Consider the following 6178-nt stretch of genomic DNA (forward strand, 5'->3'; position numbering starts at 1 on the left):
GAGTGCACCACTTGGCTACCAACGTTGGAAGCAGCACCACCGTTTTTGCATTTATGTAGCGAAAAAGGGCCAATGGGACAAGATCATGAGACATATGTCTCATTTTTTAGCTGAAAAAAAATGAAAAAAAAGTTTGGCTGGGATTGATTGCTCTAATACGAACAAAAACGGCACTTTCAGGTGAGATAGGGTCAGAATGGAATTGTCAAAGTTTGTAGTGCTCGTACGACTCATGACTTGTGTACCCATACTTTATTCACTAGCCTCAAATGCAATAAGAAACTGTAGTTTGCGTACTTGCACACGCACACCGAGTGGTTGTTCCATGGGAGTTGGAAAGGAATGAAATGTTTGTAAGCGCAAAATACGCAAAAAGAAGAGCCTGGCTATTCAAGAGGTAACAACTTCAGGTACTACTGTCGAGAGAATTTATTCATTTTAGTCTTTTACTTCAAAAAGTGGCCATTGGTTAGCATTTCTAATCCATGAAATTACTAGTTTGGACTGATTTTTGTTGAAACCGCGATAATGGTGCAAATATGCCGGCAAAATGTATGCAGTGAAATCTCACTCGTATTTGTCAATTTTTAGTGTGACTAAGATACAAATCTAATCACCATTAGCTAGATTGTATAATGCTTATGTGTCCAAGTGGCATATAAGCCTTATTGTTCACTGGTGAAAGCTTTTATGAGTGAAACTGAGTTGTGGACATGGGTAGGAATGGAAAATTTGTCTCTAAATGATGGATGATTTTAATGAAGAAATCAATATATTGGTATAAGATAATATGGCAAATAAAGTCGATAACATTTACCACAATTTGTCTATTTTATGGTTATCGATTTTATTACGGCACGTGAGTATGAGTACCGGACACGATCTGATCAAATTACAGCAGAATAACCCATACATATAAGTCATTAGAAAGTTATCATCAGTGTCATGAAAATTATTAAGTTTGCAATAAAAAGAGCTTAACTTTTCTACACCGTTTAATTTTTACACTGTAAAAAGACATTTTTTGCTTTTTTTTTAACTGAAAACTAAGCGTCAGGAAAACAAAGTTAATTCTTAACATGTTCTAAAAGATACGTTAGTAAAAATAATAGTTTAAGTATTACATGATAAATAACTTTTAATTATACTTGTATATGAAAACATTGCTGACAGAATTCATAAAGCCATTTTTGTAAATGTTAGAACTGACTAATTCTGCAGTTTGTTAATAATTCTGTTTAACTATATAGTGTAGTTATTCGCTTTGAGCGCAACTCCGAAACCGCACCCCCACTAGGCACTTTGAGAACGATTGGTCGTCATTAGAAGAGGTAATTATTATGAAATCGAGCTTCCGGCTCCATTTACCAGGTTGCCAACCCTTAAATATCGCTTTTCTACAAGCTTGTGGAAATCAATTCATAGTACTGTCCTTTTCTAATCACGACCAATCATTCTCTAAGTGCCCAGTGGGGGCGCGATTTCGAAATTGCGCTCAAAGCAAATAAAGTTAGTACTGCGCGAAACAACAATCTGATAGACGTATCATTATTTGTTTTATAAATATGACTAGTTATCTTGAAATGTCAATTACGTATTGTACTTGAATTTCTTACACCCTTATTATTTGACAGCAACCATTTTTGTCAAACATGTTCTGTTTTCGAAATGCTGCAGATGGAATATAAAATTTTTTCAGCATTTACACAAGTTCTTATTTACTTTTAATAAAACTACAAACACAAAACTGCTTGTAGTTTGACAGCTGCAAGGAGGAGGGATTACTATAGCCGATGGACTTCCACGATAAGAAGTTGACGTGTTCGATAAATTTTTTTTGCAGAATGTGAATCTAAGTCACTTTTTTTTACAAAAACATATTTCACTTTTTTTTTAAACAAAGAAAATGCTAATAACACTGCAAATAGTAAAAACTTTACCTAAATATATAAAATAAGTCAGTTGATAACTAGACTTATAACAAGTTTGCTCATTAGGACATGGATTAATGCTTAGAATAGTGAAAGTTGCGAGCAAAAAGGTTGAAAAATATAGGATTTTTCGAACTTTTTTACTAATAACGCAACTCTGTTTCAAAAGTAAAGTTGTAAGACCTTCTGTGTTAGAGCTGAGAATCTAGGCTATAATAGTCAAAAATAAAGTTTTATTTCATAAGGTTGATTTTGTGAAAAAAATTAGCCGAGTAATTTAGTTAGCTCTCAAAGGTTTGAACTACAGAAAAATGAATTCACTCTTTGATTTCATGAATAATTTTCAAGGTAGAATTAATACTGTTGTTATAAGAAAGTAATCTTACACGATTTTAAATTTGGTTTATTTTCAGTCCTTTTTTTTATCACACACGTTTTTTGTGAAGATACAGCTTATTTTTTAATGTAAGCACTATATAAAATTTTTAATAAGACTTTTTCGTTACTGAGCTGTTTGTTCTTAAAATTATATAGATAATTTTATTTAATATACGGTGTTACTAAAAGAAACGTTAGCCAAGTTAATATTTTATTTTAAAAAAAAAGTGATGCAAAAAAAAGAGATAAATTAACACTAGTAATCATGTGATTTAAAATAGTGAATTATTACTTTAGTAATCAGAAATTTCTTAATCTACTAGTGTTGTCACAAAACTCAGTATACGTTGTTTTTTGAAGAGCTAGAGATACTTCTACCCAGACACCTGAGACCTCCAGAACCTAAATTCAGCACTCTTTACCAAAAGTAGGAAAATGAACGCTGAAAAGTAGAATACGTGCAATTCAAGCTTTTGAAAGTATAAAATATGAAATTCGATCTTTTAAGAGAATAATATCAAAAACTCTAGTTTTCAAAAGTAGAAATGTCGCATTTTCTACTTTTAAAAATATAAATTTTTTCATATCTACTTTTGAGAAGTACTCATGAATATTTTGTACTTTCCAGAAGTTCTCTATTACATCTATACAGACTAAGAAATTCGTTAAAAGTGAGTATTTACCTCAGGTAGTTGCAGCTACAACGACATTTTTTATTTTACTTCATTAATATAAAAAAGTAACAAAACTGTCAAGTGAGAGGTATATAGATGCCTTTTGACTAGAACGAGGATTAACAAGTTATGTTGATGTTGTTGTAGTTATCTGCAGTGTATACTATATATTATACTATTGAAAAGTCTAAACTCTGAATTTTATACCTTTTAAAAGTATAAATTGTAAAATCATACTTTTGAAAAGTACAGTTTAATAATATTATACTTTCAGAAGAACCAAATTTTGATGTACACTTTTGGAAAGTATAAAAGACATTATTTATACTTTTTGCAAGATAAATGAGTTGATTAATTATTTTCAAAGAAGGAAAGAAGCGTTCCTACTATTAAAAAGTAGGATCTTACGGTTTTCTACTTTTGTTTTATATACTTTTTACTTTTGAGCGTTCATTTTTCTACGGAGCGCTGAGCTTAAATATCACTTATGTACATTTTGAAAATAAATTTTTTTGATAAAAATCATTCTAAATACACTTTAAACTTCACAATTTATTTGCTTGCAAGAGTTAAAACAGTCGGTTAGTTTATAATAGCAATTATTAACATTTATTAATAAAAAGAATCTCTTTAAACATAATTCTTAGCTCACTTTCTTTCAAACTTATTACTTATAAATATACGTTAGTGAATTCTAAATAAACAAGTCATTTACAAGTGTAATTATAAAAATGTTGGAGACTTACTACTAAAATAACTTTCTGTATGTGTAAACAGAACTGTTTAATACAGTGTTAAAAAATTTATAATGTTCTATAAAGTCTATTTCAACATATTTCCAAAAAAAACAGGCTTAAAATTTGCATTCCGCTATCGAAAATACATTCACAATGTCTACTTACTGTGATGGAAGTCAATTGGCCACGAGATCTTCCTTAACTGTCGTGGTATTATTATTTTTTAATATTTTTACAAAGTCAGTAAATGTAAATTTCTGTAAATGTTATACTGACACACGCTAAGATTTCTTAAAATTCAAAGAGTTTTAAGAAGTCTTTAGTATACAAAAAAATTCACAAGAACCATCCAATTTCTGTCCTCATTTACATAAAAAAAATTTTTTGTGACAACCCCTTAAAACCAAGCTCCTTTTACTCATTATATTATGTACTATAAGAAAAAAGTCTTAAACGTGAGCTTCATCAAGAGTGACACGTTTTTACCGCAACTTGGATATGTAAACTACATCTGTGTAAAAGGTATGTATAGATACAGTTTTAACACGTAAATCGCAAAAAAGGGTGTCACCCTTACTGGAACCCGTGTTCAGGTTTTTTTCTCTTTGTACATAATATTACGAGAAAAATAAGCCTAGTTTTAGGGGTGTGCCTCAAAAAAATTTTTTTCAATACAGTGGGGGATAAAAACGACACAATTTGTATGCATTTCCTAATATGAATACTTATAAAAAAACTATTTAAATTTGTTAAAATAATGGTTCCGTTAAGCAAAAGTTCTGATTAAATTATTTGTAGTAGGAACAATTTTTTTAATAAGTGCGTGCAATCGCAGATTTTGTATTATGTTTTTTTTTAAAAAGTAATTCAACATTATGATGCATTTGAAGAAATGTATTTTAACTGTGATTGTGTTAAAAAAATTTATTCTTAAATTTTCAAGATAACCTTGACGAATTTTAATAAGTAACTTTTCTGGTAAGGATTAAGTTAATTTGTTGCCATCGATCAACAAAGTTTATCATTACTTTTTTCCGTATAACCCTAATCTTAGAGCTAGAAATTTTTTTTATTTTTTTTTATTCAGATGTCCCCACATTTTTTTTTAACAAGTTGAGTGTGTAATATTCAATTTTCAATAGAAGTCAAACTTTAGATATATTATTTAAAGCAAAGATTACTTTTTCAAACAATAAAATAATAATACACATCAGACTTATTTATAGGACTTACATAATAAACAACATTAAAAATCTGTTTACACTTTTATAATAGAATAATCCATGTTAAATATCTTGGTTTTGGCTTAGAAAAGCTTTGAAATAATATCCCAGTTGGTTATACTCACATGTTTTTTTGGAAATTCATTGCAAAAATTCCTAACGCTCCCACGTTTGTGTACATTTATTAACCAAATTTTAATTCTTAAATATTAATTCTTGATAATAAATGTATGATAACTGTTTGCTAACTTTGTTCAAATAGTTTTTTCTCTAATTCAAAGAGCCATAACATGTAAATAACTTTAAATGGCACGGACTTTTGATGAATCTTTGAGGCCTTGCTGTGTCATAATTTATTTTGTAATATACCATACATAGAACTGTAGACAGAATGTAAGAATATAATAAATAGGATTTTAAATACTTATTTCATTGACATGTCGTTATTCTTTAGTTGAAAATGCGTGCTATAAAAATATTACAAAAAATTGTTACAAATCTAAGTTTAGTTGACGATAAATTGAAAAGTTCTCTATTTGACATACACTCATAAATTAAGGAAAAATTCGTCGAATTTCTTTTTTATTTAAATCTCCGAAAATTTTGCTCAAGCCCAACAAGCCCCCACTTCATTTCAGAGGCCTTTAATAGCGCTCTAACAAGCCAAATATAAATTCAATCTTAAAAAAAATTTAGTCGTTAATCCTATCTCTTAATAAAACTGAATGGTTGCAAGAAAGAATAAAATCGGAGTGAATGTTTACCTACTACAAGTCAATTGTTGTCAGCTCGCTAAGTTTTTTTAACATTCCTGGTAAAAACTTACAACGTTTGCTGGCCAGCGTTTCACTGTATAATGGACGATTGACGAGCTTACCGGCTATTATCATGGTTTATTATTATACATTGAATCCTGATATGCACGTTATAAGCTCGACAACAAGCTCAGAACATAGAGATATTACTAATAGAGGAGAGGAGTGAGTACCTAACGCATAAGTGTAAACGTCTCGTTGGAAGAGAAAGACAGAGAATAAAAAAACTTACAAGCAGAGTTTACCCACTTAATAGTTCTGCAAACTGTATGTTTCATTATATTTAAGAATCGTGTTTGCTGAAAGAACTGTGTAAATATTACAAATAAGCTTCTTTTAAGTTATAATAAACGTCCTGCACAACGGAATTAATCAAGGATTTCAGATTGGTGACTTAAGAAAATGTGTAAGGAAACCAAA

Source organism: Copidosoma floridanum, unplaced genomic scaffold (assembly GCF_036245765.1).
Source record: "Copidosoma floridanum isolate Cflo_tuat_1 unplaced genomic scaffold, Cflo_Japanese_pri ptg000005l, whole genome shotgun sequence".
Classification (NCBI taxonomy): domain Eukaryota; kingdom Metazoa; phylum Arthropoda; class Insecta; order Hymenoptera; family Encyrtidae; genus Copidosoma; species Copidosoma floridanum.